Source organism: Bos mutus, chromosome 10 (genome assembly GCF_027580195.1).
Source record: "Bos mutus isolate GX-2022 chromosome 10, NWIPB_WYAK_1.1, whole genome shotgun sequence".
Taxonomy (NCBI): Eukaryota; Metazoa; Chordata; class Mammalia; order Artiodactyla; family Bovidae; genus Bos; species Bos mutus.
In genome coordinates, this window is record NC_091626.1 from 60,338,944 (window position 1) to 60,363,092 (window position 24,149).

The 24,149-nt window shown below is 41.8% G+C and overlaps 1 pseudogene; it reads left to right on the forward strand.

Annotated features, from left to right (window-relative positions):
* Positions 1-4,516: 4,516 nt before the first annotated feature.
* LOC138989578 (U4/U6.U5 small nuclear ribonucleoprotein 27 kDa protein pseudogene) lies at positions 4,517-12,870 on the forward strand (annotated as a pseudogene).
* The last annotated feature ends 11,279 nt before the right edge of the window (positions 12,871-24,149 follow it).

Sequence of the window (24,149 nt, forward strand, 5' to 3'; positions counted from 1 at the left end):
TGGTGCGCAGGGTTCTCAGAGCTTCCCTGCCGGGATCTGACCAATGACCGGGCTGATGTCCAGGTGAGCTGTCGGTGGTCTCTCTCCTGGGCAGCCCCGCCTCCTTTCATTCCTGTGACCTTGGAGTTCTGTGCGCCAGCCCTACACCACCCGCTGAGACGTTGGGGGTGTCACATGGACGCTCTCGGCTGGTCGCAGGCTGGGGTTCTGTCCCGCTTGTGGTGGCTGTCTGCCCATCTCCCCCGACAGCAACGAGACCCCATGTGGGCCCTCTGGATGCCAGATTAGCAGCTCTACACTGCACATGGTGGGGGGGCGGGCAGACCTGTATGCCTTCTCCTTGCCCTCTTCAGCCCTTCTGGTCTCAATTTTTTAACCTGATGGGTTGAACAGTCTTTGACTATTCTGGATCATGGGGGCAGGGCAGGTGCCCCTTTCTCACCTCCTAATCCTCCCCAGAAATGAAGCCATTTCTCCTTTGTCCTGCTCCACTGGATGCTTAGGCGGGCATTTAAGCCTCATCCCTGCCCCCTTTGCCCAACTGGCCCTCTGGCTCTCATCTGCAGGTAAGAGGGCTCTGGCTGAGCAAAGGTGGTCATACAATCCCTTGTTCTGAAGCATCTGAGGCATCTGTGCTCCTGTCACTCCCGTGTTCCTGGCCTCTCCTGGGTCTTTTTGGCATTTTCTATGTCCTTTCATCACCCTCTCCTGGGTCTCAGTTACTCACATGTCCTTTACCTGGCTACCCTTCAGATCCAAAGGGCTTCTGCCCATGGCAAGCACTACCTGTATGTCTTTTGTGCTTGGCTTATTAAACTCAGGTATTTAATGAATACCATTTTGAAAAACATTTTTAATTGAGCATTACCTGTTGATAACAGGTTTAATAAACATCACCTATATTATCTAAATTATAAAGTTAGTATGGTGGAGTCTTTTGAACAATGGGTTAAACAGCCAACAAAACTTCTTACAAGAACTATAGGCTTTATAACCTCTAACCTCCACAAAGGCAACAATTAAGCTTTGCTTCACAGACCTATTCTTTCCCAGGACAGATGGAGAGAGATTTGCTATAATGGGAACAGTGGTTATTTAGTAGTGATGAGATGAATGCTTTCCATTTTCCTTTTATCTGTGTTTTCTACAATGCAAATATATTTTAAAAGGCTTTTTAAGAGATATGAAGAGACTGTGGGAACAGGGAACCAAGCCCTTTGACAACCTGATCAAGAGATACCTGTTTGCTCTTGTGGGGAACTTCCTCTAATACTCACAGGCCTTTCCCACACAGTATGGTTCTAACAGAAAGAGGAAGCAAGGGCAGCTTAGGGGACAAGGAACTGGTATGGAAAGGGTTAGTGGGGATTCTGACCATGGTTTGGGGCCGAGGGACCTGAGTAATTAATTATACCTTCCCCTAAGAGAAGGACCAGAGGACAACCCACACTGCATACTTGTGAATTGGGAGCAGACTGCCCTGTCACCAAGGGATCTCCTGTATCTTATTTATTCAGTCCTTGGGTAGCTTCCCCATTCACTGGTAAGTGTAAGGCCAGATTCCGAATTATGGCTACCGGAGTATTCAAAACAACTTGAGAGCGTCTAGAGGTTAGGACTTGGGCTTTGAAATTGGACAGGATCAGCTTTCATCTGAGCTTTCCACACGGATGAGGTGTGCTACCTTGGGCAGGCCATCCAGTCAGAGACTCTGGTTTTTCATCTGAATGAGTGTTGACAATGCTTGTTGTCAGGATTTTTGTACTTCACAGTGCCTGTCAGGTAGTCCATGCTTAGATGAGAATTAGTAGCCTCTTTCCTGCTTCCCCACCACCAAAGGAGCCATAGCCTCCTTTAGTGTGCACCTTATTCTCATCTGTATGCCCAACACTCTATGAGAACCCAGTATTAGATAGTGGAGCTGAAATGCGTTCCTTTTCACAGAACCCTTTGCAGACCCTGAGAAAGGGTACCCCCGACCCTCACTGTCCTTTAGGGTGTTCTGGGGTCTAGGATCCTGGGTTTTTGGAGTAATCTGACCAGAGCTGGAGAGTCCATCTTCCCCATGGGGAATGAAGAGTCTCACGCAGGCTCTGAACCAACCTCTTAAATATGCAGTGCACAGCCGAGGGCAAAGGGTAGAGGGGCCTGCCCACTCCCAATCTGAGGCTGACTGACTACCCCAGAACTTCTATGTTCCCTGAAAAGAAACACTTCAGTCACAAGACCCAGGATACTGTCCTTTCCTCCCCAGTTAAAATTACATCCTCCATAGCAGGAAAGCCCCTGTCATAGAACTCAGTCTTCCTGCAGTCCCGCCTCCCCAGCAGGGCCTCTTTGTTTATCTTATATGCCCCTCCCCGAGCCGTGATCCCCAGGAGCACTCTTCCCCATCACGCCTTACCCTCCTCCCTATGAGCACCGAAGCCCCCAGCACTCCGGCTGCCCAGCGCCCCAGCTGGCTTTGGTGTGGGGAGCTTTCCATATCCGCTCTGCAGACAGAGGGGCCCCATAGCTTCCCTTCAGTGCACTTACTGGTGCAGCCTCTTTATCTCCTCCTCCCACATCAGTCCCCAAAGGGGTCTGAGGACAGGTGCATCAAGTCTTGAGAGAGGCATCTCCAGCTTTAAGAGTAGGGCTTTTGGGGTGTTGGTAACTGGGAGCTGTCAGATCTAGTCTGTCCATAGAGACAGTGTTGGATGGGGGCTCCTGGAGTCCCATTCTCAGGTCTGAGCCCACTTTGCTTACCTGCCCTACCCCTCCTCAGCCAAATATGGCTGGGCAAAGTCCTCTCTCTGTGACAACATATATAGAATTTATGGAGGGAGTGGAGGAAAATTTGTATCTTTTTATTTCCCAGAAAAGAAACATGCATTTGATCATGTGTGTCAGAAAGTGGGAGAAAATGACAAAATGGATAAACACAGTAGAGTTTCTAAATTAGCCAGGAGAAAGTGAAAACTAAGGAAAGGGAAAAAAAAAAGAGTGGAGAAGGGGATACCCTTGGTAAATGGTGAACATAAAGTAGAATGAAAGGAATAAAAGGGAGATTAACAATATAGTTATTAGGAAATGTAAATGGGCTGAATTTCCCTATTAAAAGACAGTATGCAACTGAGTTTAAAAAAAAACCCGTTATATGCTGTTGAACAAGAAATACACTTAAAATGCTTTCAAAAGGCCTGAAGAATTTAAAGAATGGTCAAATGAAAATATATAAACAAGAAAGCATAAATACTATCACTAAGAAGCTAGGTTGAATAAATTATGTCACAAACTTATTTACGCCTAGGGATACAGCTACTAAGTGTATCAAGCAAAAACTACTAGCCATGCAATGAGAACTTGATTTCTTTAAATATTTGCTATGATGGAAGATTTTTTAAATAGCTCAAGAATTCTTTTGTTTATTGTTCCAAAATCAGATAAGATGATCTTAGATCACGTGGGAGAGTAAATGTCTAAAATAGCTAAGAAAATCACATAAAAGAAGACAACTGAGGATATCATGAGATGTGGCATAAGGGTCTCAAGAGAGCTCCTGAATGCCTGGGCTTGGGGCACAGAAAGGTCTGTGAAAGGACTCAGCCAGGGCACTGCTGTGGAGAGGGTGACTCTGAGCAGATCAGCTAAGGAAGCTGCCACCACCAGGAGGGAGACCAGGGCAGAGCGCACCCTGCTGGGTGCCCTGATTGAGGGTGAAACCAGCAACAGGAAACTTAAAATCTGCCGTGGCTCAGATTTCCCTCTCTAGGATTGGGGAACATGCAGAGAAATGTGAATTGACTAACCAGTGTTTGAACATTCAAGAAACAGACACTACAGGCAGAATGCTAGCAATGATGTAGTTTTCCTTTGGCTGAAAGCTACTGGAGAAGACATTTTCCTTTAAGAGAATACATAAATTTCACGGCTCAGATTTAAAGGTGTTGGAACTGACTGGGTCCTCTCAAAATCCAGTTTATGGCCCAAATTCACAATTTCTCAGTTATATATAGATATGTACATATAAACATACATATTTTATGAAAGAAACATCTATGTAGAAGATCTATATCTAGATAATCTGTACGTAGGTATATACACACACGCACATACACATGTATATTGTATATATGTCAATGAAACATTTCCACAAATGTTTTTTCAGGGCGTTGGGAGAATAAGGAAAAAACTAAGATATGGTGCCTCCCTTAGAGAAAAGCACACTATTGTTACAGAGCAGTGGGGAAGGCTTATATGTGGTTTCACCTAAGTTTCCTACCTAGAAGTGGAGCCACCAATGTGGTTACAAGAAGGACTCCACAAAACCTCCACCTAACCTTTCTTCCATGATTAATTAACAAAAACAAGAGATTGACTTGAGAAGCCAGAAGAAACACCCCCAAGGAACCAAAGCCTCTTAAGACTTGGAGGAGGACTCAGGTAGTATTTGGGCTTGTAGAATCCCCAGATCAGCAGAAATGAGCCACTGTTTCAGAGAATGATGTGGTAAGAGACTAGTTGGTAGGGAAGCATGCCAGAAGCAGCCTTTTTTCTGAAGTGAAGTAAAAGTCGCTCAGTCATGTCCAACTCTTTGCAACCCCGTGGACTAGACAATCCATGGAATTCTCCAGGCCAGAATACTGGGGTGGGTAGCTGTTCCCTTCCCCAGGGGATCTTCCCGACCCAGGGATCGAACCTAGGTCTCCCGCATTGGAGGTGGATTCTTTACCAGCTGAGCCACTAGGGAGGCCCAAGAACTGGAGACCTTTTTTTATTCCGTTAAAAGGAAGTAAGTCTGGAAGTAAATCTTTGCCTCCAAGGAGCTAAGTCTAATGGGGAGACATATAAGATAAAAGGCAAATGCAGTACACATGACTGTTGCTTTAACAGCAGAAAGACAGGCTGGAAGCCCATCTTAGACACCTGGGTGGTCACTGATTGCCTCCTGGAGGAAGCAGTGTTTGAGCCTAGAAAAATGAGTGGGAGTTGGCTGAATAGTGGGTTCAGGGTGGCAAATTCTTTCTAGCAAAGGGAATGGTACCTCCAAAGGGTAGAGCAAAGAGCCAAGGTGCTTATGGCTACAGCATCACTTTGGAGGGCACAAGTGGCAAAGGCCTTTAAACCACGTTAAAAGAGAATAGGAGTATCTTTAAAAATAAATAAATAAATAAATAAATAAATCTTACTGAGCTCTTGCTCCCCTCTGGGCTCACCCGACAAAAAAAAAAAAAAATCAGCATTAAAAAACAGACACACACACACACACACACACAAAACAGACACAGACATAACTTCAGTGAGATATATGCAGAAAAAGTAAGCTGAGGAAAAATATTCCAGAGATGAACATGTATCAGGAGAAGGGGAACATGCAGAGAAAAACAGATAAAGCAATGAAAAAATGGAAATGGGTATTGGGGGTGGGAGGAGCCACAGGCCAGGAGAGTAATAGCGGAGGAGACAGAGTGATCAAAAAGCAGGAGGGAGGGTGGAAGAGAGCAGGTTCCCCCAAGAACATGGAGGAAATTTAGACACTGGAGCTCAGATCCTGCTGACCACGCAGTATCTCTCTGACCTTGCAAGGAGTCTCCCTTGCCAAATCAGACCTCCTCTTCAGTTCTCTCAGCTCAAAGGGAAAAGGAGAAAGACGTTTGCAAGTCCTCGAGGTTGGGGAGCAGGTAGCAGAGCAAAGTCCAGGTTAGAAGGGGTTGACTGGGAAAAGTTAGAGAAAATGTTGTCCCAGGAGGACTGCGGCAACCAAAAGTGGTGTTCTTCAGCTAAAAGAATAAAATGGAAGGGAAAGTGAAAGGAAGAAAACACTGATGGAAAAGAAATCTTGCCAGAGAAATTCCCAGTCACCATGGAAAGACGCAGGCACTAGAGGTCAGAGGCTATAGCTAGACTGTCAGAGTTCAAGTCCTGCTGTTATACCAACTGTGTGACATTGGGCCAGTTACTTGAAATCTCTGTGTTTCCTCAACTGTAAAGTAAGAATGAAATAATAATTAGTACCAACCTCAGCGTGATGTAGGGCAGGTAAAATGAGTTCAATACAAGCAGAATGCTCTGTGTAGTTAGATGTTACCATCTATCAACGCTGGCTGCCATTACTCCTCTACCCAGTGATAGTGCTGGCACCCTTAAAGTCCCATCCAGGCTCTTCTGGTCTATTGGAGGGATGCAGTGAGGAGAAAAACAAGGAGCAAGAAGGGGTATTTTGGGTTTAGGAGGATATTTAGAACGGAGAGATGACCCATCACTCCCCTGAAAGCCTGCCATGCCAGCTGGGCTCTAGTCTTGCCTCTCTTAGACTGTGTCTCTTTTACACATCACTTCTAGTACTTATTTGGATCTTGTTTGGATCTTGTTTTCAGGGTTGGCCTGAGGGCCAGCTATTCAGAAGGGAAGTCTATTTGCAGTCTTTTCACACCCATCCAAGCCCCGTCTTCCTCTCAGTTGCCTAGTACCACCTGGTCCTCTCTCTACTTTTCAAATCTCAAAACCTGCTCTTGCTTATATCTCTTTTGAAGGGCATCTGATTGCTCAATGTAGGGTTGTAAAAATGTCTGATGGAAGCTGGACATCTAGGGATTTTATTGGGGGTCAGTTCTTTGAAGAGGGATGTGAAGCTGGCTGGAATCTCACTATTGTGGAAAGAAGGTTCTGACTGAGGAAGCTCTTGAAGATGGGAGAGGCTTAATTCCATTCCTGGTGTGTTTCATTAGAGACTGTATGCCTCTTTTGTTGTGGTTCATGGGATCTATTCCCTGTAACACATGAAAATGTGGTGGAAAGTGTGGCTACAAGACCAACAAAGATTGGGGTAGGACTGAGCGGTGGGCCAATGGCCTTTACAGGTTTTTTCTCTTTGAAGAGCCTGACCATTGCCCCCAGTGCACGAAGTGCCAGAGAGGGCCTGAGAACTATAGCTGGTGTGGCAATGATAGATTTATTCAGTCTCCTAGTGCCATTCCAAGGAGGTCTTTATAAACTTTTTGAAAGAGCGTGGAACAGAACTGCTACCAGAGACTCTGTAAGGAGCTGGTCCCCAGCCGTGGAGCTAAAAGATTTTCCCTGAACTGTTGAGCTTGGAAGGGAACCAAGGCTATACAGACTAGGGACCCCATGGGAGTTAAAGGCAGGAGGAGATGGTATCAGCCCCCACCAGCAGGAAAGCCTAAGGAGCAGCTCTGCCTGTGAGCTCTTGGAGAGAGCTCAGTGATATCATACTCATATGCATAGAAGACTGAAATCTTTGCCTTAAAGATCAAGAACAAGATAAGGATGCTCACTTTTACCCCTGCTATTCAATATTGTACTGGAAGTCCTAGCCAGAACAACCATGTAAGGGGAAAAAAAAAAAAGGCAACCAATTGAAAAATAAGTAAAACTCTCTCTATTCACAGATAACATAATCCTATATATAGAATAGTCTATAAAGAATCTATTAAAAAAATGTTAGAGCTAAAATTCATCTAAATTCATCAACTTTATACAAGGTCAAAAATCAGCTGTATTTCTATAAACTGGCAATAAACAGTCCATACAGGAAATTAATTTTTAAAATTCTGTTTGCAGTAGTATGAGGAAGAATAGAATACTTAGGAGCAAATTTAACCAAGATGTGTATAATACAAGGAAAACTACAAAACATTCCTGAAAGAAATTAAAGAGGTTATCTAAAATGAAAAGACATCTCATTTTCATGAATTGAAAGACTTGAAACTGTTAAGATAGTGATAATACTAAAAGCAATCCACAGAATCCATGCAATCATTATTTTTTAAAAAAACAAAACCAAAGATCTATTTGCAAAAATTGAAAAAAATCATTCTAAAATTCATACAGAATGGAAAGGGGACCAAAAAACAAAAAAAAAAAAAAGTTGGAGGACTCACATTTACTTCCTTGTTTCAAAATTTACTACAAAGCTATAATAATCAAGACAATGTGATACTAGAATAAGATTGATATATAGATCAATAAAGTAGAATTAAGATTCCAGAAATATAAATTGAATGTTAATTGATTTTTGACAAGGATGCTAAGACTATTCAATGAAGAAAGAATAGTCCTGTTAACAAATGGTGTAGGAACAACTGGATAGCCATGTGCAAAAGAATGATGCTGGATCTTACCTCACACTTTATGCAAAAATTAATTCAAAATGAACTAAATATAAGAGCTAAAACCATAAAACTCATAACAAAATATAGGGGTAAATCTTTGTGACATTAGATTTAGCCATGGTTTCTTAGATATAATATCAAAAGCACAAATAATTTTCAAAAAATAAATTGGATTTCATCAGAATTAAAACTTTTGTGAAGATCAATGAAACTAAAACTGGTTCTTTGAAAGATAAACAAAATTTATAAGCTTTTGGGCAGAATCACAGACTCATAAAGAAGCAAAGGGAAAGGGTCCAAATCAATCAAATCAGAAATGAAAAAGAAGTTGCAGCCAGCACCACAGAAATACAAAGGACCATAGGAGAGGACTTCCCTGGTGATCCAGTGGTTAAGACTGCATTGCCACTACAGGGGGTGTGGGTTTGATCCCTGATTGAAAAAGTTCTGCATGATATGGGGTGTGGCCCCAAAAAAAGATATGATTCAAATTTTTTAAAAAAACAGCAACTAAAAACAAAAGACCATAAGAATCTTTACAAGCAACTATATGCCAATGAAATGGACAATCTAGAAGAAATGTATAAATTTTTGGAAAGGTAAAATCTCCCAAGACTGAACTGGGAAAGAATAGAAAATATGATCAGACAAATTATAAGTACTGAAATTGAATCTGTGATTTAATAACTCCCAACAAACAAAAGTCCAGAACCAGATGGCTTTACAAGTGAATTTTACCAAACATTTAGAGAACAGTTAATACCTATTCTTCTGAAACTATTCCAAAAAACTTGAAAATAAAGGACACACACCTCAGAATTCATTACATGAGGCCACCATCAGCCTGGTACCAAAACCAAAGATTTGTTGTTTTTGCTGTTTAGTCACTAAGCTGTGTCCAAGACTCTTTGTGTCCCCGTGGATTGTAACCTGCCAGGCTTCTCTGTCCATGGAATTTCCCCAGCAAGAATACAGAAGTGAGTTGCCATTTCCTTTTCCAGGGGTCTTCCAGACCCAGGGATCGAACAGAGTCTCCTATATTGGCAGGTGGATTCTTTACCACTGAACCACCAGGGAAGCCCAAAACCAAAGATACACCACACACAGAAAGGAAAAGTACAAGCCAATATCAATGATGAACATAGCCACAAGCAAAAAAATACTTGCAAATCAAATCTAACAATGCATTAAAAGGGTTATACACCATGATCAAGTGGGATTTATTACAACAACACAAGGATTTTTCATTATCTACAAAACAGTGTGATACACCTCATTAACAAACTGAAGATGAGAATGATAAGGTCCTACTGTGTATAGTACAAGGAACTATATTCAATAGCCTGTGACAAACTATAAAGAAAAAATACATGAAAAAGAATAATATATGTGTATATATTACTGAGTCACTGATATACAACAGAAATTACTGCAACGTTGGAAACCAACTATACTTTGATAAAATTTAAAAAATAAAATAAAAATATCAAACTGATGCCACAGCAAAGAGTTTGCATGCTACAACTAAGAGTTCACATGCTGCAATGAAGACTGAAGATTCCATGCATAGCAACTAAGACCTGGCACAGCCAAATAAATATTTTTTAATAGCAAATTGAAAAATAAAACCCATATAATCATCTTCATAGATTCAGGAAAAGCTTTTAATAAAATTCAACATCCATTTATTGAAAAAAAAAAAACTCTCCAGAAAGTAGGTATAGAGGGAACCTACCTCAACAAAATAAAAGCCATAAATGACAAAACCAGAGCTAACGTCATACTCAGTGGTGAAAGGATCCAGGAACAAGACAGGGATCCCCATGCTTGCTTGCCACTTTTATTCAACATAGTTTTGGAAACCCTAGTCACACCAATTAGAGAAGAAAAAGTGAGAGGAATCCAAATTGGAAAAGTAAAACTATCCCTATTTGCAGATGACAGATAATTGAACACTATATGTGTTGTTTAGTCACTAAGTCATGTTCGACTCTTTTGCAACCCCATAGATTGTAGCCTGCCATGCTGCTTTGTCCACAAAATTATCCAAGCAAGAATACTGGAGTGGGTTGCCATTTCCTTCTGCAGGGGATCTTCCCAACCCAGGAATCAAACCTGTGTCTCCTGTATTGGCAGGTGGATTCTTTACTGCTAAACCACTTGGGAAAGCTCAGAAAACTATACATAGAAAATACTAAAATCCTACTAAAGCTCACCAATGAATTTGGTACAGTTGCAGGATACAAAATTAGTACATAGAAATCTGCATTTATATACACTAACAACAAAAAATTAGAAAGAGATACTAAGGAAACAATCCTATTGACCACTGCATTAAAAAAAGAATAAAATACATAAGAATAAACCTACCTAAGGAGGCAAAAGACCTGTACTCAGAAAACTACAAGACAATGATAAAAGAAATTGAAGATGACACAAACGGAAAGATACACCATATTCTTAGACTGGAAGAATCAACATTGTAAAAACAACTATACTACCCAAGGTAATCTACAGATTCAGTGCAATCCATATCAAATTACCAGTGGCATTTTTCACAGAACTAAACAAAAAATTTTTTAATTTGTATGGAAGCACAAAAGACCCCAAAAAGCTAAAGCAATCTAGAGAAAGAAAAATGGAGCTGCAAGAATCAGGCTCCCCAACTTCAGATCATACAATAAAGCTACGTGATCAAAACAGTATAATACTGGCATGGAAAAAAAAAAAAAAATAGACCAATGGAACAGAATAGAAAGCCCAGAAATAAACTCATGCAACTATGGCCAATTAATCTATGACAAGGGAGGCAAGAATATACAATGGAGAAAAGACAGTCTCTTCAATAAGTGGCGCTGGGGGAATTCCCTGGTAGTCTAGTGGTGAGGACTGCATGCTTTCACTGCTGTGGGCCCAGATTCCATCCCTGATCCTACAAGCAGTGCCACACAGCCAAAAAACAAGAAGCAAAAAAGTAGGTGGTACTGGGAAAACTGGACAGCTGCATGTAAAGGAGTGAAATGAGAAGTCTCTAACACCACACACACAAATAAACTCAGAGAGATTAAAAACCCAAATGTGAGACCAGTTAATATAAAACTCCCAGAGGAAAACATGGGCAGAACACTCTTACATAAATCACAACAATATAGTTTTGGATTGGTCTGCTGCTGCTGCTGCTGCTGCTAAGTCACTTCAGTCGTGTCCGACTCTGCTCGACCCCATAGACAGCAGCCCACCAGGCTCCCCCGTCCCTGGGATTCTCCAGGCAAGAACACTGGAGTGGGTTGCCATTTCCTTCTCCAGTGCGTGAAAGTGAAACGTGAAAGTGAAGTCGCTCAGTCGTGTCGGACTCTAGCGACTCCATGGACTGCAGCCTACCAGGCTCCTCCGTCCATGGGATTTTCTAGGCAAAAGTACTGGAGTGGGGTGCCATTGCCTTCTCCGAGAGTAATGGAAATAAAAATGAAAATGGGACCTAATTAAACTTAAGATATTTTGCACAGCAGAGATTTCACTGGTAGTTCAGTGGCTAAATAAAGACTCCCAGCTGCCGATGCAGAGGACCCGGGTTCAATCCCTGGTCAGGGAACTAGAATCCCACATATCGCAACTAAGAGTTTGCATGCCTCAACTAAGAGTTCACATGCTGCAACTAAAGATTCTGCATGCTGCCACTAAAAGATCCCACATACTTGGGACTATCCCACATACGTGGTCCAGGGGTTAAGAATCTGCCTGCCAATGCAGGGGACACTGATTTAATCCCTGGTCTGGAAACTAAGATCCCACATGCCACTGGGCAGATAAGCCCACACACCTGGACTATTGCACCCAAGCACCACAACTACTGAAGCCCATGTGCTCTGGAGCCTGTGCTCTCCAACAAGGGAAGCCACTACAATTAGCAGCCTTCACACTGCAACTAGAGAGCAGCCTTTTTTTTTGCTGCAACTAGAGAAAGTCTGTGTGCAACAACAAAGAGTCCATGCACTGTAATGAAGAAGACCCAGCACAGCCAAAAATAATAAATAAGATTCTGCATGCTGCAACGAAGATTCAGCACAGGCCAGTTAAATATTTTTTTAAAAAAGAAAAGAAAAAGCTTTTGCACAACAAAGGAAAACCATAAACAAATCAAAAGACAGCCTACAAACTGGAAGAAAATATTTGCAAGTGATGTGACTAAAAAGTGAGTAATTTACAAACTGTACAAACAGCTCATGTGGTTCAATATCAAAAAAGCAACCAAGTCAATCTTAGGTAGAAGATCTAAATAGATATTTCTCGGTCCTGGAGGAGTATTCCAAATGGGTCACAGGGAGCGTAGGCGGTCAGGTCCACGTCCCAGGAAAGAGAACACAGGCACCAAGAAAGGTCCCAGTCCAGGAAGGGAGATCGGAGAGGAAGCCACTCTCGCTCCCCGCACAGAAGGCGTTCCAGGTCCCCAAGATGACACAGATCCACATCTCTCTCCCCTTCTCGACTGAAAGAAAGAAGAGATGAGGAGGACAAAGAAAACAAAGAGCAAAGAACGTGAGATAACTGAGTAAGCAACAGAACAGAGGAAGAACTAGAAATGATGAAGTTAATGGGATTTGCCTCCTTTGACTCCACAAAAGGGAAAAAGGTGGATGGCTCTGTAAATGCCTGTGCCATAAACGTGTCTCAGAAGAGAAAGTATAGGCAGTACATGAATGGAAAAGGGGGATTCAACAGACCTTTGGATTTCATCGCGCGAGAACTGAAGTGCTGAAGAATGATGTTTCTTCTCTCATCTTGATCAGAACAGTGGATTTTTGTATTTAATATGCATCAAAAACAGGATCACAGTCCTTCCTCCTTGTAAAGTAAGAAAATTTTATTTATGATGTATGTAGTTCACTTACCCCACCTCAAAAAAAAAAAAGAAGTTAAATATTACACTTTTTTCCTTTAGGAAATATCATTTGGCAGTCATCAACCCCATTTTTTTGTCCTTATTCCTATGGAAACTATATATGTTTTTTTTCTTGACTGCTCCTTATGACTTTTTAAAACACATAAAAGTAATTTGGAAGTAAGTTTCTCAAATAAAGCAATAATTTCTAAAAACAAAAAAGCCAACCAAACAAAAAAGATATATCTCTAAATAAGACATACAAATGGCCAAAAAATACATGAAAAAAAAAACAAACCTCAACATATCTAATTATTCAGTTCAGTTCAGTTCAGTCACTCAGCCATGTCAGACTCTTTGCAACCCCATGAATCACAGCACACCAGGCCTCCCTGTCCATCACCAACTCCCGGAGTTCACTCAAACTCATGTCCATCGAGTCGGCGATGCCATCCAGCCATCTCATCCTCTGTCATCCCCTTCTCCTGCCCCCAATCCCTCCCAGCATCAGGGTCTTTTCCAATGAGTCAACTCTTCGCATGAGGTGGCCAAAATATTGGAGTTTCAGCTTCAGCATCAGTCCCTCCAATGAACACCCAGGACTGATCTCCTTTAGGATGGACTGGTTGGATCTCCTTGCAGTCCAAGAGACTCTCAAGAGTCTTCTTCAACACCACAGTTCAAAAGCATCAATTCTTTGGTGCTCAGCTTTCTTCATAGTCCAACTCTCACATCCATACATGACCACTGGAAAAACCATAGCCTTGACTAGACAGACCTTTGTGGGCAAAGTAATATCTCTGCTTTTCAATATGCTGTCTAGGTTGGTCATAACTTTTCCTTCCAATAGACCAACACAAATAAAAACTATAGTGAGGTATTAACCTCATTCAGTCAAAATGGCCATCATCAAAAAGTTTACAAATAATAAAGGCTGGAATGTGGAGGGGATGCAGAGGAAAATATACTCTCCTCTACTGTTAGTGGGAATGTAAATTGGTGCAACCACTGTGGAAAACAGTAAGGAGCTTCCTTGGAGAACTAAAAACAGAACTACCATATGATCCAGCAATTCTACTCCTAGCTATATATCAAAAAAAGATGAAAACTCTAATTTGAAAAGATATATGTATTGCAATGTTCATAGCAGCACTATTCACAACAGTCAAGATATGGAAGCAACGTAAATGTCCATTGACAGAGGAATGGATAAAGATGTGATTTATCTGTATATGCTGCTACTGCTGCTGCTAAGTCGCTTCAGTTGTGTTCGACTCTGTGTGACCCCACAGACAGCAGCCCACCAGGCTCCCCCATCCCTGGGATTCTCCAGGCAAGAATACTGGAGTGGGTTGTCATTTCCTTCTCCAATGCATGAAAGTGAAAAGTGAAAGTGTAGTCGCTCAGTCGTGTCCGACTCCTAGCGACCCCATGAACTGCAGCCTACCAGGCTCCTCCGTCCATGGGATTTTCCAGGCCTGAGTACTGGAGTGGGTTGCCACTGCCTTCTCCTTACCTGTATATAGTGGAATATTATTCAGCCATAAAAAAGAATGAAATAATGCCATGTGCAGCAACATGGATGGACCTAGAGATTATCATATTAAGTGAAGTAAGCCAGCCAGATTGAAGGCAGGAGCAGAAGGGGACGAAAGAAAACGAGATGGTTGGATGGCATCACCACCTCAATGGACATGAGTTTGAGCAAGCTCCAGGAGGTGGTGAAGGACAGGAAAGCCTGGTGTGCTGCAGTCCATGGGGTCACAAAGAGTCAGACACAACTGAGCAACTGAACAACAACAAAGCCAGAGAAGGACAAATATCATATGATTTTTGCTTATATGTGGAATCTATTTTTTAAAAGATACAAATGAACTTATTTACAAAACAGAGACTCACAGACATAGAAAACAAAATTATGTTTACCAAAGGGAAAAGGAGAGGAGGGATCAATTAGGAGGTCGGGACTAACATATAAATAAATACTACTACACTCAAAATAGATAATCAATAAATGCCTACTGTAGCACAAGAAACTATACTCAATGTTTTGTAATAATCTATAAAGGAAAAATGTGTGTGTGTGTGTGTGTGTAACTGAATCACTGTGCTGTACATCAAAACCAACACTGCACTGTAAATCAATTATACTTCAGTAAAAAAAAATTAAAACATTTGTGCATCAAAGGACACCATCAAGAGAGTGAAAAGACACTCTACAGAATAGGAGAAAATATTTTAAACTCATGTATCTGATAAGGGTCTATTATCCAAAATATATAAAGAACTCATAACAACAAAAAGACAAAACACAGTTTAAAATGGGCAAAGGACTTGCATGGTCATTTCTACAAAGGAAATAAACAAATTGCCAAAAAGTACATGAGAAGATGCTCAACATAATTTGCCATTAGGGAAATGCAATAAAAACCACAAGAGGGTACCACTTCACATTCCCTTAGGATGGCTATAATTAAAAACAGAAAACAAGTGCTGGTGAGGATGTGGAAAGATTGGAACCTTCATAGACTGTTTGTGGGACTGTAAAATGGTGCAACCACTATGGAAAACAGTTTGAAAACCTCTTAATAAATTAGAATTACCATATAATTCATCAATCTCACTCGAGGCTTATATCAGAAAAATTGAAAACAGGTGTCAAACAAAAACTTGCAGCACTACTTTTAATAGCCCCAAAGTAAAAACAACCCAAGACATGGAAGCAACCTAAATGTCCACAGACAGAGGAATGGATAAAGAAGATGTGATTTATCGGTATCCTAGAATGTTACTCAGCCATAAAAAAGAATGAAATAATGCCATGTACAGCAACATGGATGAACAGCACTATTTATAATAGCCAAAAAAGTAAAACCAACCCAAAGGTCCATCAACTGATGAATGGATAAAATGTGGTATATTCCATACCACAGAATACTATTCTGACATTAAAAGGAGTGAATCACTGACAAATGCTATAAAATGGATGGACCTTGAAAGCTTTATACTAAATGAAAGAAGACAGACACATACATAGGTTATTATGTTGCATGATTCAGTTTTTAAGGAATATCTATATATGCAAACCCATGGAGACAGAAAGCAGATTCATGGCTGCTGGGTGGTCGTGGGAGGGGAAGAAGCAGAGGATGGGGAGTAACTGTTTATAAAGAGAATAGAGTTTCTTTTTGGGGTAGTGAAAATTGTCCAGAACTAAATGCTGGTGATAGTTATGAATATACTAAATGTCACTAACAGTAACTTTTATATTAAGTACATTTTACTGTTGTTGTTCGGTTGCCAAGTCATGTCCGACTCTTTGCAATCCCATGGACTGCAGCACACCAGGCCTCCCTGTCCCTCACCATCTCTCAGAGGTTGCCCAAGTTCATGTCCATTGAATCAGTGATGCCATCCAACCATCTTATCCTCTGTTTCCCTCTTCTCATTCTTCCTTCAATCTTTCCCAGCATCAGGATATTTTCCAATAAGTCAGTTGGCCAAAATTTAGGAGCTTCAGCTTCAGAATCAGTCCTTCCAATGAGTATTCAAGGTTGATTTCCTTTAGGACTGACTGGTTTGATCTCCTTGCTGTCCAAGGAACTCTCAAGAGTCTTCTCCAGAACCACAGTTTAAAAGCATTCTATGGTTCAACTCTCACATCCATCCATACCTGATTACCGGAAAGATCATAGCCTTGACCATACGAACTTTTGTCAGCACAGTAATATCCTTGCTTTTTAATACACTGTCTAGGTTTGTTATAGCTTTACTTAAAGAAGCAATTGTCTTCTAATTTCATGGCTGCAGCCACCATCCATGGTGACTTTAGAGTCCCCAAAAGCAGAAATTTGTCACTGCTTCCACCTTTTCCCCTTCTATTTGCCATGAAGTTATGGAGGTGGATGCCATGATCTTAGGTTTTTTTAATATTGAGTTTTAAGCTGGCTTTTTCACTCTCCTCTTTCACCTCATCAAGAAGCTCTTAATTTCCTCTTCACCTTCTGCTATTAGAGTGGTATCATCCATATATCTGAAATTGTTGATACTTCTCCCAGCAATCTTGATTCCAGCTTGTAACTCATGCAGCCCGGCATTTAGCAAGATGTGTTCGGCATAGAAGTCAAATAAACAGGGTGACAATGTACAGCCTTGTTGTCCTCCTTTCTCAATTTTGAACTAGTCTGTTGTTGCTTCTTGGCCTGCATACAGGTTTCTCAGAAGACAGGTAAGATGGTCTGGTATTCCCATCTCTAAGAGTTTTCCACAGTTTGTTATGGTTCACACAGTCAAAGGCTTTAGCACAGTCAATGAAACAGAAGTAGATGTTTTTCTGGAATTCCCTTGCTTTCTCTATGATCCAGCAAATGTTGGCAATTTGATCTCTGGTTCTTCTGCCTTTTCTAACCCCAGCTTGTAGATCTGGAAATTCTCAATTCAAGTACTGCTGAAGCCTAACTTGAAGGATTTTGAGCATAACTCTACTAACATGGGAAATGAGTGCAATTGTCTGGTAGTTTGAACATTCTTTAGTACTGCCCTTCTTGGGAATTGGGATGAAGACTGACCTTTTCCAGTCCTGTGGCCACTGCCAGGTTTTCCAAATTTGAAGACATACTGAGTGTAGCACATTTTAAAAAATACAGGAACACAGGGCAGGAAGCAGTCAGGCAATATAGAAACTTAAAAATTTTCTATAGAAACTGTAGACATTGTGAACTGAAGAAGGAAGAGCTTCTGGAAGCTGCCACAAGCAGAAGAGAGCCCTGGGGACATCTATCAGTGATGACCATTAGCTCCTACACTTTGTCCTCTTAAACGCCCACTGCTAAGCGCAGTGAGAGACAGGCATGTTGTGGGTGCTCCAATACATAGCTTTATGAATGAAGGAGTGAACTGTTAGAGGGGCTGAGCCTGTCCTTGCTGAATGAGCCAGCATTCCCAGAACTCCTGACAAGAAGCCCCCATATGCTAAATGGAAAACTTGACAATATCACTAGGATATTTGATGGCCCCTGCCAGGAAGCTTGTCAAGAAGCCAAGTAAACTCCAACCCCTGACCTTCCGTCAGACCTTAGGGAGTGTTACCACCTAGAAATGTCTGTTACTTTACTTATATTTGGTCCAAAAGATGGTAAAGATAATTGACTTTGTAAAGAGCCGCTACTGTCGAGAGGATTCCCCCCTAGCAAATAGCAAACTGGAAAATCAAAAACCTCGGTAGCTGAGAACTTGAACTGTAGATGGGCCCACACTTCCCACATAAGCTGTGGCCTGAGACCTGACCTTAGAGTGAGAGTGGGTTTGAGCTGCAGGAGTCTATAAAGCCCATTAATAGGACAAGCACATGGTGGCTGTAAATTAAACTCCAAACTCAAACTTTATTATGGGGAAAAAGAATGACATAAAAGATACTCAATTTGGAGAAAATGTACAGTTGAATTTAATAGATGTTGAATATGAACCACAAGGAGAGCAGATGGTTTGTTTAACTCAATATTGAGACAATTTTTTCTCCCTAATAAGTAGCTTTCTTGATTACAATTGTTGAGGAAAACCTACTTCTGGTTCCTTTAGGGATCTGCAGGTCACAGATTTCTCCATTCCCGGATGCAATTGAGATCATCAAAAATGTGCATCTGTGCCCAGCTTACAGTCTATCACAACCTGGGGCATCTCCTGTCTTGAATTTTCCTGTTTTCCTTCTCTCCTCTCATGTTCCAATCAAATCCTATCAAATCCTACTCATTCTATACTTTGTGTCACACAGCACCACATGCTTTCCCCTCTATTTGTCACCAAATCTAGATGATACACTATAGAGAGTGAACCCTGATTTTTTCTGGTATATTTAGAGAAATCATTTTAGTCAATTATGGAGCATTTACCATGCGCTAGGCTCACTGGAGCATTATGAATGAAACAATGGATGAGTTTTGGTCTCAAAGGATTCCCTGTCCAGTGGAGCAACTAACTTTGCTTTTTAATGGGGTAAGGAATTTTGACATTTGGGTTCACCTGGTATGAGGCAGCATAAAACTTTGAGGTTGTCTATTTTTTAAAATAACTTAACGGTTTTTAAAAAATATTCTTTCTTTAATAAATTATATTAATAATAGCTATATAAAACATCAGCCTTATGGCATACTGCTAAAATTTTCTCTAATTTATATTTGATTTTCTATTGAAGGGTAGTTGACCTACAGCACTGCCAGTTCCAGGTGTACAACACTGTAATTTGTTATTTCTATACATGCAATACAGTGGCCATGAGGATTTTCCATTTTTAGGGCCAACATCTGACATGGCCTTCAGAGTTGTCCTTGGAATGTTTCACATCACGTGATCGTTTGCCTTGGGGTTGGGTGGAGGAGCTGGCAGAAATTCTAGTCTGCTGAACTGGGTCTGGGGAGAAAGTCACTGGAACAAGAACTTGGGGAGATGACATCAGTCTAAGAGGCAAGAAAAAGATGTGTATGAAGAAATCAGCCTTTAAATAACTAGTTCTTGCGGTGGCCTTCTACAATGAAACTGAACATTTTTCTTTGGAGGGGGGAGACTAAGATTACACTTTCGGAAAACAGTAGAGCTTCCATGATGATGGAATTTGGAGGGTACTGGGTGTGAACTCTAAAGGAAACAAGGATGGGGCATCAACTAGAGCATCAGTTTGGCTCAAAGGGTCGGTCCATAAATTAGAAAGAAATGATTTCCTTCCTCTTGCTGTCCTTTGTTCTTGTAGGTGTGGGTCATGGCATGATTTGGGAGACCAAGGGAAAGACTGAGGACAAGCTAGGAAAACAGAATAGGGAGCAAATATAAGCAATGAAGGGAAGAGTATGAGAGGGCAAGGAAAGGGACGACACCACAAAAAGCTGAGAGAGACAGATGAGGGGGAAAGGTATAGAGAGAATAAACACAGAAGGGCTGAACAAAGTCCAGACGTGGCTGAACAAAGTTCAGACGTAGCTGACCAGGCCCTCTGCCCTCAATGGGTTGTTTGCCGGAAGCAGCTCTTCACAGTAACAGCTTGAACAGAGAGGAGTGGAGCAGAGACAAGGACCACTCCTTGTCTGGAGTGGTCATCACTGGAAGGCCAGTGATGCTCTCATCCTTTTTGCATTCCTTCTTCATATCCTGTTGTTCTTTAGTCCCTTCTTTCCATCTCTAGCCTCAGAACTTGCTCTCCTCTGCCTTTTGGACCCTTTTATTTGCTTTGAGCTAAAAGGCAATTGCTTAAACTTGGGAAATCAGAATAATGATGGAATTTCAGTTTCTCACTCATAGGCCTTTGAATTTAAAAGCCTTATTTTGGGGAAGGACAGAAATTTTGCTGGTGTCTCTAGCAGTCCACCATTAAGGCATATTCATACCCTGTTTAGAACCAGAACTGGACAGGCCCTGAAAAAGTAGGATGTAAGAAAAGGTCAGGAAAAGTTTTAGACTAAGCTGACTCGAGAGGAACTCCTGCTTAGAAAACAACTCCAATGTGGCTACACATACCATTTTCCCAATTTGGAGGTACCGAGCCAAAGGGGAAGATGATTGAAGAACAAAGGTGTTTCTTCAAGACAGAAGCAAATACGAAGAGGACAGAAATGCACATGCCACTGTAATTTTAAGAACAACTGCGAAGAACAATTTTAAGAACAAGAGCTAAATCACAAGGGTCAGAGAATTGAAATGGATGAAACAGTTATGCAACTCCTACCCACATCTACAGTGTACTGTGGGCACACCAAATCCTAGGCCCTGCTGAAAGGGGAACGAAAATCTTGGACTTAATGTTCAACAATCTAAATAATAACAATGCAAGATTTAAACCCACAAGCATCATTTCAAGAAATATCCCTGGCATCAAAGCCATTCAAATTTCTTAGAGTTGAAAGAATTTGGACTGTATCAAAGACTACTAATTCTCATAAAGGGGCTGGTATCTGAACAGCAGGAGTCACTGGTTGAGGGCAATTTTATCAGACAGGTGGTGACTCTAGACAGTTTATTTTGTGTCTGCGTAATTAGATCCTCTTCCCAGGCACACACGCGAGGATTCTGAAAAAGGGAAAGATGCCCTTGTGTGCTCCCCTCCACGTCATTAGAAATCAGATGCACCAACTTTCACAGGTACTCACTGACTGCAATCTGCAAACTTGCCATCTGAGTCTCCACACATAGCCATGCTTTTTCCACCATGCAAGGGTAGTAGCCCCGATCTCTGCCTGCCCCTACCTCATTCTGTAAAGGAAGCAAACGTTTTTTCCTTACATTTTTGCATGTATTATAATGCTTTAAAAAAATGAACTTTCAATTGTAATGGCAGACTTCCCTGTTGGTCCGGTGGTTAAGAATCCACCTGCCAATGCAGGGGATATGGGTTTGATTTCTGGTCCAGGAAGATCCCACCTACCACGGAGGGGCAACTAAGCCTGTGTGCCACAACTGCTGAAACCCCTGCACCCCAGAGCCCATGCTCCACAGCAAGAGGAGCCCTCTCTTACCACAGCTATACAAAGCCCACATGTAGCAATAAAGAGGCAGCACAGCCATAAATAAATTAAATTTTTTACATTGTAATGCCTTTAAGGAAATTATTTTATTCTTCAAATAGAGAGAACCTACTGTGGGGAGTCACTCCCTGGTAATGCTAAGGTTCAAAGCCCCTACTCTGTGAAGGTTCTTTTCAATTAGTGGAGCTGATCTTAGGGTATTTGAAAGCTGAAGCTGGGATTCATCCCTTAATTAAGGGCTAATCAGTCTCTGTGCATATCTAACAAAGTTCCTAGAAACTTCAGTACCGAGGCTAGACAGGCATGTGGGGTTCTCAGATGTCAGCTTCTGGGAAAGCAGACTGTGGAGAAAACAAGGATTTCTTTTGGCTTTTGAAGAAATAGGTCTTCATTGTAGAATATAGGCTCAGAAATAGGACCTGGGGCTTGTTTCTTTGAGATAGTGCAGTAGAGGACAGAAAGCTAGGCAGTGCCTCAAAGGGTTAGTTCCCTTGTTGATGGTAACTGGTAGACCGGAAGGGCGACCAGATAGAGCCCAGAGGGTGATGGGGGTGGGACAGCCTTGAATGGTCCTTTCTGATTCCTTGGGACAGGCTAGGGGAAGAAGGATGAATGGGTCCTACCAATATGGAAAATTCCCAGATGACACTTTTGCTTTATAACTACTCTTTCACCCCTTTACTCTCCTGAAGCTGCAACATTCCTATTTAATAAAATAAAATGTCATCAGATGATAGAATAAGAGATCAAACAGAAAAAAATAGGCAGATGAGATATGCAAAAACCTGAGTAAGAGAAAAGCAGAAATGGTGAGAAAGTAAATATGGGTAAAAACAAGGCAAAAACAGGAAGAGATTAGGTGACATTAAAAGTAAAGAAATAATTGGTCACTGGAAGAAGGATATAGGCAAGAAGAAGGAGAGAAAAAAGGCATGGGGTTAGAGTCTTTCAAGAGAGGACAGCAAGAGTACATAGTTGTATCCTTTCTCCCAGAAGCATATTTTCTCTGTCTGCCCTCGTCTCCCTTTTTCCTTTATTCCTTAATAAATACATATTGAGAGCTGACTATTCTGTGCACTAGGCTTAGAAACAAGGGGAAATCAGATGAGTGAGACCAGCTCCTTGCTCTTAAATTGCCTGCTGGTGAATTATGTGATACCCTGCCAAAGGCAGGAATAATGCCAATGTTCTTGCAGCTGGACTGTGGTTGAATGCAAGGCTTGGTGGGGTTAAGGCATTCCTCATGCATACTGGGCAGAAACTGATTTCAATGACCCTAAATTTGGGTCCACAGACTATACTGGGACGGGGAGCCAGTTATGTGGCTAGTGGCTAAAGAGTCAGACCTTTAAAGATTCTGGCACCACTGGAAGTGTTAATTGGGTACTTTAGGACTACTGGGCCCACGGCTGCCACATCCTCAGTTATATATATTGTGGGAGAAATTATGAGACTTCCTCTAGTTTCCCTGAATCAGCATCTACTAAGGGTGGGATTAAGCAACACATATAAGTACACACGTGTCTACCATCACTGTAATTTGATGAAAGACATTTCAACACCAAACCATGGACCTGCATCCCCTGTCTTGGAACTCAGTTGATTGGTGGGTAGCACCGTAGGCCTACCTTTGGAGCTTTTTCTGAGATGTGCCCTGGTGTCTATGGAGCTTGGGTGCTATATTCCAGCTCCTCCTCTGCCCTTTCAATACTGTCAGTATTTTCCATGGCAGGCTCCTCTGCAGTACCCACTTCCTTGATATCCTCCTGCCCACACAAGCTCACAGTCATCCTTGTGAGTCATCACAGGTCACATCACTCACCATAAGTGAAATCAAACCTTCCCCACTGCTTCCTCTCCAAGGTGCTGCAGGGAGGGGATGGGGACAAAGATGGAGGTCTCAGTCTGCAAAGATGTGCCTTCCCTGCCTTAGGACAGAGGTGGCTTACGTCACTCCTCAATCTCTGGCTTGTGGAAGAGTTGTCATTCTGTCTGGTTTCAGACACACCCCTCTCTCTTGCTGTTAGTATCTTTGGGCCATAAATAACAGAGGGGTCCTTTTCTTTTGAGCTTCTGTGAAGTGTGGTCCTTTCCGACTTCTCCCACGTCCCTTTTCAAAGTTGAAGTATTTGTCAAGGCTTCCTCTTAGTCAACAAACACCTTCGTGTTTTGTCTCCTCCTCCTTTAGCAAAACCAAAAATCATGTGTCCTTCAGCAAGGACCAGGTGCATCACACCAAGGGGAAAAGGACCCATAGTTCGTCTTGATGGTCAACCTACAGCCCAAGGGAGAGTGCAATAGCCAACACGAATGTTGTCTGGACTTCAGGGATCTACGCATTTCCCCTCATCCAGGCAGACAGAGAAGAAACATATTTTTGAAACCTCTGAAATACAGATGGGCTGTGCATTCTCACCATGCCTGCTCTAGGATACATCACACTGTAGCCCTAGAGCATAGTTAGAATCTTTCACCAGGGCTTGCCCCAGATTTCTCTGAGAAAGAAGATAAGGTTGTTTTCTTGCTCTCCTTCACTCGTCCTCTCATCTCCCTCTTCCATCTTCTTGATAGCCATCCTCCTCATGCCCAGTGTCTTGATGTCCTCAGCACCATCGTGTCAAAACCTCCTTTAAGCTCTTTGGATACGAA